Consider the following 13497-nt stretch of genomic DNA (forward strand, 5'->3'; position numbering starts at 1 on the left):
TACATGATTAGATTCAGGTTACACATTTTTGGCAGGAATATGGCAGAAATACTTTTCATTAAACCCCATCAAGTGCCACACATTTTTGATTTCCCCTCATGCTGGTGATATTCACTTAGATCATTTGATGAAGGTAGGATCTGCGAGGCATTTCTACCCTGAGGTTATTCCCTGAGTTATTTTGTGGGGAGGTATTTTGAAACTTCGTAACTATCTTCATTTAATCAAACTTTCAATTGATATCTATTCACTTATTTGTATCAGTGTGGACTCATAGATTCCTCTTTTATCCAATGGATTATAGATTTTGCTATCATTACTTGTTTCCAGTTGTTGTCATAATCGTCCCCCAGGGATTTACGGTAGGTTTATTCTTGGTCTCACTCCTGGGAATACAATTTGCCCCCCAGAAGGAAATGTACGGCAATTCTCATTTCTCAGAAGCATCTGCTTTTCACATCTGTTAAATCCTAAATGTCTTCATCTGAAAGTAATCTTTGTACCAGTGTGGGGGTTCCAAGTGGGTCAACATACTACCAAGCTATTTTTCAAGGTGGTTTTACTGTTCTACATTCCTACCAGCAACGGATAAGGGTTCTGATCGCTCCACATACTAGTCAGCAATTGCTATGGTCAATCTTTTTAATTTGAGCCATTCTAGTGTCTAAATATGTAGCAGAATCACATTGTGGTCTCAGTGCATTTCCATAATAACTAATGTTGACCATCTTTTTATGTGCTTATTAGCCATTCATATATTTTCACTGGTTAAGTATCTGTTCAAATCTTTTCCCCATTTCTCTTGGATCATTTGTCATCTTATTATTCAGTAGCATAACTTCTTTATACAGTCTAGACACAAGTCCTTGGTGAGATATATGTTTCACTGATATTTTTCTCAGTTTGTGCCTTGTGCTTTTATTTTAATGTTTCTTTTTGAATATCAAATATTTTTAATTTTGGTGCTGTAAATTTTCTTCTAAACTGTATCCCACAAATTTGAATATATCATTGTGTCACTGAAATCCATTTCAAAATACTTTCTGAATTCTAAGCATACAATTTCTGGATCCATTACTCACTTCTTTCTTCAATCACAGCCAGAGAAAGAGACAGAATAATTACCAAGTTGGGTGATGGCAATTAGCAGTTTACAAAATATTTCTTCACCTCATTTATTTTTTTTAAACATTATTTTAAAGTATAGGGAACCTATTTTCATGGAATGGCAAATGTAGCCCAGCCCTGTGGGAAAGCCAATAGGCACATGGCAGCACACAGGATGCCAAACCCACGGATCGGTTCTCCTGTGGGAAATCAGGCCTGCATTGTACCTGGGCTGCTTTGTAATTTGCTCTTGCTAAAACTCCCTCACCCTGAGTTGAGGCAGAAAATGCTTACTGCATATCTTTAAAGTAACTTCCTGAAGTCTGTGCTAATTCTCCCAAGAATTGAAGTGTAACCAGACCAATTACTCTTATCATTCCCTTGCATTTGCAACATTTTTTCCTTGTTAATCTGTAGGAAGTAATCAGTAACATCCTTTCCTTTGCTATCTGTAAAAAGTAATTACCTAAAGCAAACCTGAGCATAATGAATGAGAACCTTCTTTGATGCATGCTATTAGAAAGCCAATAAAAGCCTGTCAAGGCAAGGGTTGTGGTGCTCTCCCCTTAAGAGAGTGGCCGTGCTGTCCCTTTTTCTCCACAGGACTCTTGTCTAGTCTCACCATGGGCACTGTGTCCGCATCATTATTGTATTTATTTATTTTTAGAGAGAGGAGAAGGGAAGGAGAAAGAGAAGGAGAGAAACAACAAGTGTGGTTGTCTTTCATGTGCCTCTTACTGGGGACCTGGCCTGCAACCCAGGCATGTGCCCAGACTGGGAATCGAACCAGTGACTCTTTGGTTCACAGGCCCTCACTCAATCCACTGAGCTACACCAGCCAGAGCTCTTCACTTTATTTAAACCTAGCAGTACTATTAGTTCTATTTCAGAGATGAAGAAACTATAATTTCATTCGTAGATTAAAATCACTTATCTAAGGCAGAAATATCAGTAAAAACAGATTCAAGCCTTACTCGTGTAATCTGACTCTAAATCCCATTTTCTTTTTTCTGTACTTTACCTAGGTTGCTGAAGATATAAATTAAAACCTTTTCACAAGTTAAATTTCTAAGATAGTTTATATTTTAAATGACACTTTCAAGTGTATGCAAAAGATTCTAAGATTTCTCACTGTAGTAATACCAGACACAACAGCCACAGAGAGTAGGCAACATTTCTGCCCGGTCCGACCTCTCTGACCTTTGAAGTCATCCTCTGATTGCTCACTGGCTAGTGAAGCAGAGTTGAGCTACTGCAATCCAAGAGGCTTGCATTTCATTTCTATTCAGCAATTTCAATGGCCTAGAAAGTGGTTCTCAAATTAGCACTTAGAAGACACCCCTTAGGAGCTCCCGGGGATTTTGGTCAAATCAGTACTGGATGTAACATGGGCATCTGGATTTCTTAAGAAGCATCTTCGGGTAATTCTGTTGCTGGATGTTAGTGGATCTTCCACAACTGGTGGGGATTGGGTAGAGGGTAAAGACCAGGTGAGAGAAGAGGAGGTGGCAGAGGCTGGGTACGAAGTGCCCTCTAAGCTCTTCTTGAGGATTTAAGTTTTATCCTAAAAGCACTGAGGAAAAATTGAGGTGTTTAAGCAGGGGAAGGACATAATAAATTCAGACTTAGGAAAGGTTACAGTGATGAATGTAGAGAACAGACTAGAGAGATCAAAGCCGGGAGGCAGGGAGAGCAGTTGGAGGGCGTTACAGCAGTTCAGGCAGGACACGCTGAGAGCTTGGACTGTAATAGTGGTGGTAGAGATGGAAAGACTTTAAGAAAAAAATTAACACATGTAAAGAGGCAACACACAGTGAAAGAGTTCAATGAAATGGAAAAATATCTAACAGCAGAATGTCAAATGCTACTAAGGGTCTATAAACAAAAATCAGCATAACCCCAGAGAGAGCCATCTGGGTCCAGGAGAGCACTCCTCGCCCCAGGACTTCTTGTTTTGTGAAGCTTCCTTGACTCTGTCCTTTCAGGACACTTCCTGCTTCTGTTAACAGAGGGAATTTACTGTCTCAGATCACAGAAGGCTGCTGCTCTGTCCGGAATCTGGGCAATGACCACGATAACAGCAGCCATATTTTCTAAGCAAAGGCCTCTCTCAAGCAGTTTTATGATTCACTCTCATGAAAGTCCTTCCTTACCCAGCCCCGTATTCCCTCTGTTGCAGCTTGTTTATGGGCTCAGGTTCTCTGCTCCTCATTTTAACATCATCACTCAGTGTGCTATAAAGCTTGGGAATGAACTGAGTTTCCAGTCCAACATGAAATGTATTCAGAGAAACCTTAGCATGGGTGGCCACATTTTAGTCCCTGGATTCCATGAATGGCTATTATGGAATAGCCTGTATAATGTGTGTACGTGAGAGTGTGTGCTTGTGTGTGCATGTGCACGTGTGTGTGTATGCCAAGAGCAATGGGAATCCAGATTTGTGGGTTTATATACACATACTACTTATTATTCTGTCCAAAAATATTTTTAATAATATCATAGGCCATCTCCCTGAGGCTTGTACAAAAGGCTATAGGCTCAAATCCCACTGAAGTTGCCTCCTGCTCAAGTCAATTATATTTTTAACCCCCATGAACTCATATGACTCTATTATTTTTCTAAGCAATATGAATCAGTCCTATGAAGTGATAGTCATTTCCTATGTATCCAGTTAAAGGTAGAAAATTACCAAGGAAATAAGGAGATGTTATAGACTAGAAAAGCCCAAAAAGAAAAGGCAGGGAAAATCACTACAATTACCAAATAAGAAAGAACAGGCCAGTTTTAAGACAGCAAGAAGCCCCACCCAGACCAACGAACTCTTTCTCTGTGGTGGGGCAAAGGCGGGCGAACTCTACAAGTGATTCTAATGTGCGGTTGGCAGGGAGGGACCACTGTTCTAGGAATGGTAAGAGGTTTGATGCGGGCTTTTCAGCCTCCAGGAATCCATGTTTGACATGTTTTGGAACAAATATTAATCCAAGCTATCTGTGTCTTCTTCCCCATTCTAATACATCTAACTTCTCTCATAGCTGAAATTTTAAGAAAAAAAAATGGTTGAAAGACCCTCTTGTTTTTCATTTTGTATTTCAGAAATGAATAGAGCTTTATTTATCTTTTATAAACATAAATCAGAAAATGTCATTTTTAGAAGTCGGTATAGCTTTGCTGCTCTTCATCATCCTTTAAAAACATGAGTCAAATCATGTCACCTCCCTGGGGGGAGCAGGGCCTGTGCAGAGGGATGAATGGAAGCCACATGCTCTTAATTCAAATGTTTACATTTATAAAGCCAATAACTGATGCAGCTCTCAGCCCACAAGATCTGCTGTTGAGGTTTCAGTATTCCAATACGCATACACACAGACTACAGATGTCCTGTGGGGGAAAAGGGATGGCACGGCCACTCTCTCAAGAGGAGAGTGCCTCTGAGCACCTCGGGCACTCCCTCAAGGGGGGAGCGCCAAGAGCCTGGCCCTGACCAGCCTTTATAGGCTTTTGAGGCCCTTAACATCAAAGAAGGTCCTCTTTACTATACAAAGGTTTGTTTGGGGTGGTTATCTTTGCAGACACAGGAGAGGGTGTCACTGAATACATCAAAGGAGGACATTTGCAATGTAAAAGGAGAAATGGTCAAAATGGCCAAAATGGCTTTGTCCCATACCTGGAGGGTCTAGCCCAGATTCTGGGAAGATAAAGATACTCAGTAAACATTTGCTTCCTCAATTCAGGGTGAGGGAGTTTTTTAGCAAGAGCAAGTCTCATAGCAGTCTGGGTACACTGCAGGCCTGATTTCCCACTGGAAAACTTATCCATGGACGTGGGTCCTGCCCGCCAACCTCACTCCCCACTGGCTTTTCCGAGTGGGGGCTGAGCCACATTTCCCATGCTTGGAACAGTTCCCCACAAATAACCTGTTAAATAAAATATATTCCACATATTTTGGCAAGTGTATATGTATAAAAACAAATCAAAAGATGTGTGTAGACTTTACGAATTAAAGGTTGGCAAATACCAGAGGTGGCTGAGTGAAGTTATTATTACACGTGCATGAGTGCTCTGGTGGTGGGCCAGCAAAGTTTGCGTGAGCAGTAAAGTGAAGATGTACATGGCCCATAAATTATCTATTTATGAAATGAAGTATTTTCTTACCTTTAATTCAGTAAATCAACCATTATAATGTTAAAATCAAGATTTTCATGGATTGGTGTTCCATTGACACAATGTCAAATTAGACCCCCCTTTCCTGGGTTATTATAGTTCTTAGTTTTGTTTTAACTAATTTCAATGTGGAGATAGTAACAACCAGAATTGTGAATACAATTTGTAAAACAACATTTAGATTCAAAAATAAACATCAAATTTTACAGATGTTCAAATATTTTCATAGTTGTATATAATTATTGTTGTTACTGAGACCATTACAAAAGATTTTAATTTTATCTTATAAATTGTTATCATTTTATCAACGTTTTCACCAAAAGCAATCATAGAACCTGAAGAGCCTGTATAATGTGTGTACGTGAGTGTGTGTGCTTGTGTGCGCATGTGCACGTGTGTGTGTATGCCATATGTGGAGCCCCTAAAGCATGGAGCCCAGGACTGGGCCTCACTGTACTCTGTCTAAAGGCAAAACTTCTTCCCTTCTTATAAACCTTCAATGACTTCCCTTAAAATTAAATCTAACTCCTCACCAAGGACCACGAGGCCTTACAAGGTCTGGCTTCTGCCTAGTTCTGAGCCCCAATCACCCTCCCTTTATGCTTTCGTTCACTATTCTCCAGCTACAATGATCTCTGGTCTGTGTCTGGGACACCACTACCTTCTTCCTGCTCAAGAACTTGCACTTGCTATTCCCTCTGCTTTGCACAGCTGCTTCCAACTCTTTACATGGCTGAATTCTGTGGGTCCTTAAGGCAGACAGTCTCTTAGGCCAGGCCTGGCATAAGAAGCATCCAGTGAATCATAGCTTAAGAAAGGACAGAGCCCTGGTGAGCATGGCCCAGGTGTTTGGAGTATTGTCCTGTAACCAAAAGGTTGCAGGTTCAATTCCCAATCAAGGCACATCCTAGGTTGCAGGTTCATTCCCCAGTCTTGGGAATGGGATCCCCAGTCCGGGCACATATGAGAAGCAACCAATCCGTGCTTCTCTTTCACATTGATGTTTCTCTCTCTTCCCTACTCTCTCTCTAAAGCAATGAAATAAAAAATGTTTTCAGGAAATGATAAAAAGAAAAGAAAGCACAGAGGCTTCCCCTGACTGTACAACCTAAAGTAGCCTTTCACCAACACACACTTCCTCATGTTTTCATGGTATTTATCACTATCTAGAATTACATTGTTTACTTTTATCATTGTTTATTGTCTGTCTCCTTCCTCTAGATGGAAGCTTTATGACAACTGAGGGTTTGTCTGAAGGTTACTGCCATGGCCTCTTGTGCCGGGCACATAGTAAATATTCATTGAATGAATTATTCTTTTTTTTTTAAACTTGACAACTTTAACCCAAGTCAGAAATTACAGATTTGGGAAGAAAATATTTATTCTCCTTTTCCAACTAACACTTCCGAAATTGTGCTTGTTTATGACGGGTTAACAGGCGTGTGTGCAGGGCTGCAGCATGCCAGAAGGTAAGTGGCGAAGGCAATATGGAGGTCATGGTCCTGAAGAGGGCCAACCGCTCGCTGACAATGAGAGAGATGTCTTCTAATGACCACAAGAGAAGTGGAATCTTTGCAATTATCTAGTTAATTTAGTCAATGTGGACTTCCCAGCTGGTCCATGTAAGCTACTGTTTGTTGTTAATGAACAGACCAACCTGTAAATGACTAGCTGTGTCTTGTACAGGGCAGGGAGTCATACAGGAAGGGACTACTCCTTAAAGAAAAAGCAAGAAACATGGGTCTTAATAGATCATCATCAAAAATTGTGAATAAACACCCATTATACCAGCAATGCCACATGAAGTCACACCTTCTAAAATGTTTAAAAATCCTGTTGCCCCAGATTTGAATCCATTTGTTTGCTATTCTCTTGCTTTCCCCAAACAGATTTCTTGAGCAAGCATAACAAAGGCATCAAGCCAGTGACAGTGAGAGAACAATGAACTGTGGCACATTTGGGTCATTTTACAGATGGCTAAGTCTCAAGAATCCATGTGACTGGCCCATAAAGAAGTTTTTTGTTGCCATAGCCTCCTGTAATGACAATCTTTACCTCTTTGTCCCCTTGACCTCCCTGCATCCCAATGTTCCCACAGTCCTCACTTTGCCAGCCCATTCCTACTCTTTAGGCTAGAAAATGATTTCTACCCCTTTGAGGTCTTTAAACAATAAATGAAATAGAAATAAAAGTAAAAAACAATGATTATTGATATTGTATAGAAAGAACCCATGCATCTGAATTAAAACCAGTATCAAAAAATGTGTTTAATAGGCCCTGGCCAGATAATTCAGTTGGTTACAGCATTGTCCTGATATACCAGGGTTGCAAGTTCGATCCCTGGTCAGGGCACAAACAAGAACCAACCAATGAATGCATCAATAAGTAGAACAACACACCAAAGTTTCCCTCTCTCTCTTGCTCTCTCTTTTTCCTCTTTCTCTCTCTCTCTCTTTTCTTCTTTCTCCCCCATCCTCTCTCTCTCTCTCTCTCTCTCTCTCTAAAAATCAATTTAATATATTTAATAATACCAAAAATGAGTTTCAAAACTGGTTCTCAGTTTCTTACTGCTACAAGTACATTAGTGCCCCTTGTCCATGGTTTACTTTCCATAGTTTCAGTACAATAATATTAAATGGAAAATTCCAGAAATAAACAATTCATAAGTTTAAAATTGTGCACTATTATGAGTAACGTGATGAAATCTCATGTCATCCCACTCTGTCCCTCCCAGGACATGAATCATCCCTTTGTCCAGCATATCCACACTGTATATGGTACCTGCCTGCGAGTCACAAGGTAGCTGTCTCTGTGATCAGATCAGCCATCAAAGCACATTCAAATAATTTTTATTACAGTATATTGTTATAATTGTTCTACTTAATTATTAATTGTTGTTAATATCCTACTGGGTACTGTGCCTAATTTATAAATTAAACTTTATCATAAGTATACACATATAGGAATAAACAGTACTATCTGTGGTTTCAGACACCAACTAGGGGTCTTGAAACACATCCCAGAGATAAGAAGCCACTACTGTATAGTGAAATGTATAAGGAATGACTACAACAATTTTAAATGGTGTTTTTGTCCCCTGGTCAGGCCACCACAAAGGATGCTGATAATTTATGTAAGCGAAGCACTTACCAATATTCAAACACTGACAAATAAAATAATGGAAACCTAAGAAAAACAGGGAGACTGACAAATTGAGGAGACAAAGAAATATGGCCCAAATGAAAGAACAGGCCAAAATTCCAGAAAAAGAGCTAAGTGACATGGAAATAGCCAACCTATCGGGTGTGGAGTTCAAAAACTAGTGATCAGGATGCTCAGAGAAACAATTGAGTATGGCCACAAAATAAAGGAAGAATTTAAGGCTATAAAAGTGAAATAAAGAAAAATATATAGGGAACCAACAGTGAAGGGGAGGAAGCTGGGATTCAAATCATGACTGGGAACAAAAGGAAGAAATAAACATTCAAGAACAGAAAGAAGCAACAAGAATTCAAAAAAACAAGGAGAGGCTTAGGAAACTCTGGGACAACTTTAAACATACCAACATCTGAATAATATGGGTGCCAGAAAGAGAAGAGGAGGAACAAGAAATTGAAAATTTATTTGAAAAAATAATAATAGAAAACTTCCCTTATTTGCAAAAGAAATAGACATACAATCCAGGAAGTCAGAGTCCCAAACAAGGTGGACTCAAAGAGGACCACACCAAGACACCTCATAATTAAAATGCCAAAGTTTAAGATAAAGAGAGAATCTTAAAAGCAGCAAGAGAAAAGAGTTACCTACAAAGGAGTTCCCATGAGACTATCAGCTGATTTCTCAAAAGAAACCTTACAGGCAAGAAGGGACTGGCAAGAAGTATTCAAAGTCATGAAAGGCAAGGACCTACATCCAAGATTACTCTATCCAGGAAAGCTATCTTTTAGAATGGGAGGGCAGATAAAGTGCTTCTCAGATAAGATCAAGTTAAAGGCGTTCATCATCACCAAGCCCTTATTACATGAAATGTTAAAGGGACGTATCTAAGAAAAAGATAAAAAATATGAACAGTAAAATGACAGCAAACTCACAGTTATTAACAACCACACCTAAAACAAAAACAAAAGCAAACTAAGCAAACACCTAAAACAGAAACAGAGCCACAGAAATGGAGATCACATGGAGGGTTATCAACAGGGGAGTGGGAGGGGGAGAGAGGGGGGAAAAGTACAGAGAATAAGTAGCATAAATGATAGGTAGAAAATAGACAGGGGGAGGGTAAGAATAGTATAGGAAATGTAGAAACCAAAGAACTTATATGTATGACCCACGGACATGAACTATAGGGGGAGACTGTGGGAGGGAGGGGTTGTGCAGGATGGAGTGGAGTGAAGGGGGGGAAATGGAACAACTGTAATAGCATAATCAATAAAATATATTTTTAAAAATTAAAATAAAATAAAAAAGATAAATCTAGCCCTGGAGAGTACTACTTGGTCCCCAATTTCTTAGTTCCTGCTTTGGTTAAATTTTGTCTTCCATAGCAAGGGAGAGAATTTAGCTGATAATAATTAAATCATCCCCACCCACCCACCCATCTACTCTTCTGGGTGGGTCTTGGCCTAGATCAGTGAAAGATAAGCCCTGACTCAGATGTAGCAGCCTTTGGAAAACGGCATCTGAGAGACAGGACTGCCCCATAAGACTAGGCAGTCTGAAGGATGCATAGACTCCCAGCCAATGAGGTGAAATCTGCCCTATAGTCCCTCACCAATCATGTGTCTGGCTCAAGACTGTGTCCAGCTGAGGGGGTCACCTTTGTCTCTTTTGTCTGCTCAAAGTATCTTTTTCTATTTCATTAAAAGGAGCCATGTAGAAAGCTTCTACTCTAGTGTGAGCCTAAGCTCCAGAATTACCCTTCCTACACTGTGAAGGTTTAAACCTTCCTTTCTCCATGATTTTTATATACATGTCTATAATTAACACCTCATTTATCTTAGTTTATTTGCATATCTGTCTTTTTATATGGCTGCAAGACTTCTGAAAGTTGTCTGTTTATACTCAGTTCTTAGAATAGAATCTGGTTTAAAATAATTTGCGCCAGTGCTTGAAAAACATATGCTTATTGTATGAAGGCTTTAAAGATGGATGGGTGGATGGGTCGACAGAGATGAGAGAAATCCAGAAAAGATATATTAAGAACATAAGAATGGACTTGGACTCAGAGCAGAAGGCTCCTCTTCTGGCTCCTTTTCTGTCATTTGGCACTGGTGGTGAGAGAACAGAGAACAGGGGGTCAAAATTGTCGAGGGAAGACTTTGTTAAGGACAGCATCCTACACACCGCCCAAGCCAACACAGCCGTGCGCAACCAACGGTGTCCTGTATTTTTAGAGGTTGTGCTGGGTATCCGCAATCTGCCCCTTTAGGACAAATACCCTCTCATCTCCACCCAGCTTGGTATCCCAGGAGGCTGACTTATGTGGACTACGTCAACACTTATGTTGCCTCTCCCCCTACCTCAAAGCGTACTTTGTTCTAAGTGCCTGTGAGAATAGAGAAATACATGTCACCACCCCGAAGTGGCCCTGTGCACTTGGTGAGGATTTCCATTAGTTGTGAACCCCGAGGTAAGCGCTCTAACACTTTTGTGGAAAGCGGCTTTAGTGGAGCTTCATTTCCTTGGAAAGCAGATCCTGGCGCAGAGCACGGAGTACTTGCACATCAACAGCAGCAAGCCCACTCTAAGCACATCAGAATTCATTTAAAGACATTAAATGAATGTCTTTCAATTGAACAAATCTGAATGCTTTGATCCTTGTGATTTATTATCTTTGCTGGAGGCAACCTGGTGGTGGACGCTTTCTTCTTCTTAATATTATTTTTTAATTACAGTTAACTCTCAATATTATATTAATTTGAGGGGTACAACATAGTGGGTAGACATTTATATAATTTATGAAGTGGCCCCCTGATAAGTCTAGTACTCACCTGGCACCGTGCATAGTCATTACAATATTATTGACTCTATTCCCTGTGCTGTACTTGACATCCCCGTGACTGTGCTGTAACTGCCAGTTTGTACTTCTTAACACCTTCACCTTTTTTACCCAGCCCCCCAAAACATAGGCAGTAAACCCTTTTTTGGGGGGGGTACAGTGAACTTTATTGATGGTGCATGACAAGGCAGGGCTCCCTAAGCCCCTCCCCTTTTCAGGGGGTCTAGGATGGAAACTGGAGGTCAGGAGATTCTCAGTGTGTTGGGGCATCGATTTGGGGCAAGGACTCCCCAGCAGCTTAGGGTCTCTCTTCCTGTCGCTGGGGTTGGTGGTCCATGGGGCTCTTACTCCTCGGAGGCCATGTAGACCACAAGGTCCACCACCCTGTTGCTGTAGCCAAATTCATTGTCATACCAGGAAATGAGCTTCACAAAATGGTCATTGGGGGCAATGCCATCCCTGACATTGAAGGTGGAAGAGTGGGTGTCACTGTTAAAGTTGCCGGAAACAACCTGGTCCTCGGTGTAACCCAGAATGCCCTTGAGTGGGCCCTCTGATTCCTGCTTCACTACCTTCTTGATAACTTCATATTTGGCAGCTTTCTCCAGGCGGCAGGTCAGATTCACAACTTACACATTGGGAGTGGGGCCATGGGAAGGCCATGCCAGTGAGCTTCCCATTCAGCTCAGGGATGACCTTGCCCACAGCTTTCGCAGTGCCAGTGGAAGCAGGGATGATGTTTCGGGCAGCCCCTCAGCCATCACGCCACAGCTTGCCAGAGCGCCCATCCATGGTCTTCTGGGTGGCAGTGGTGGTGTGGACTGTGGTCATGAGTCCCTCCACGATGCCAAAGTTGTCATGGATGACCTTGGCCGGGGGGCCAAGCAGTTGGTGGTATAGGAGGCACTGCCAACAATCTTCATGGAGTTGTCATACTTTTCACGATTCACACCCATCAGAGATATGGGGGCATCCACAGAAGGGGCAGAGACGGTGAATCCCTTGGCTCCTCCCTTCAAGTGAGCCCCAGCCTTCTCCACAGTGGTGACAACACCAGTGGAATCCACAACATACTCAGCACCAGCATCAACCCATTTGATGTTGGTGGGATCTCGCTCCTGGAAGATGGAGATGGACTTTCCATTGACAACAAGCTTCCCGTTCTCAGCCTTGACCATGCTTTCGAACTTGCCGTGAGTAGAATCATGCTGGAACATGTAGACTGTGTAGTTGAGGTCAATGAAAGGGTCATTGATGGCGACAACATCCACTTTGACAGAGTAAAAGGCAGCCCTGGTGACCAGGCGCCCAATACAGTCAAATCTGTTCACTCCGACCTTCACCATTGTGTCTCGGGGTTGAGGCTGCTGGCGCTGCACAGGAGGACGCGGCTGTCTGTTGAATAGGAAGAGCAGAGAGCTGGCAGTAAATTCTTTGACATTGCACTCGGTAATATTTTTTGGATGTCTCCTCAGGCAAGGGAAACAAAAGCAGAAATAAAAAAATGGGACTACATCAAAGTTTTTGCACACAAAGGAATAATTTGGGTAAGATTAATAATAATCTTATTGTTTCAATAAGACAAAAAGACAGCTTACAAAATGAAAGAAGATACTTGTCCAAGATGCATCTGATAAGGGTTTACTACCCAAAATATATAAAGAATTTCTACAATTTAACACCAACAAGACAAACAATCCAATTAAGAAACGGGCAAAGGACCTGACTAAATATTTCTCCAAAGAGGACCTACGGAAGGCCAGCAGACATATGAAAAGATGCTCAACATCACTAATCATCAGAGAAATGAAAATTAAAACCACAATGAGATATTACCTCATAACCTGTCAGAAAGGGGGTCCTTTCTTTTAAAGATTGTTCTCTAGCCCATTGCTTCCCAAACTTCTTCAAAAGAAAGCACACGTAAAAAAGTATCCCACGCCTGGTGCCCAGTGGGGCAAATGGCCAAGGCAGTTTGCTGTTACAGACAAAAGCTTGGGGTCCGGCCACATTGTCATCTGCAGCACCACAGGCTGCCGAGGTCAGTGCCTGGCACACCTGCGTTCATTTGTGTAGCACAGCGAAGACAGCAGTGTGGACACAGACATGTGGCATGTGCTGCCAAAACCCCTGACACTGGAACCATGGCCTCCCTGCCTCTGCAAACTGGATGTCACGGGGCCACCACTGCTGCCACCTCAGAATGCACTGGGTGCGGCTTATTTCACAGA

At 41.5% G+C, this 13497-nt stretch overlaps 1 pseudogene; it reads right to left on the reverse strand.

Moving 5' to 3' along the window:
- Nucleotides 1-11425: 11425 nt before the first annotated feature.
- Nucleotides 11426-12638, reverse strand: LOC112319871 (glyceraldehyde-3-phosphate dehydrogenase-like; annotated as a pseudogene).
- Between the last annotated feature and the right edge of the window lie 859 nt (nucleotides 12639-13497).

Source organism: Desmodus rotundus, chromosome 4, assembly GCF_022682495.2.
Source record: "Desmodus rotundus isolate HL8 chromosome 4, HLdesRot8A.1, whole genome shotgun sequence".
Lineage (NCBI taxonomy): Eukaryota > Metazoa > Chordata > Mammalia > Chiroptera > Phyllostomidae > Desmodus > Desmodus rotundus.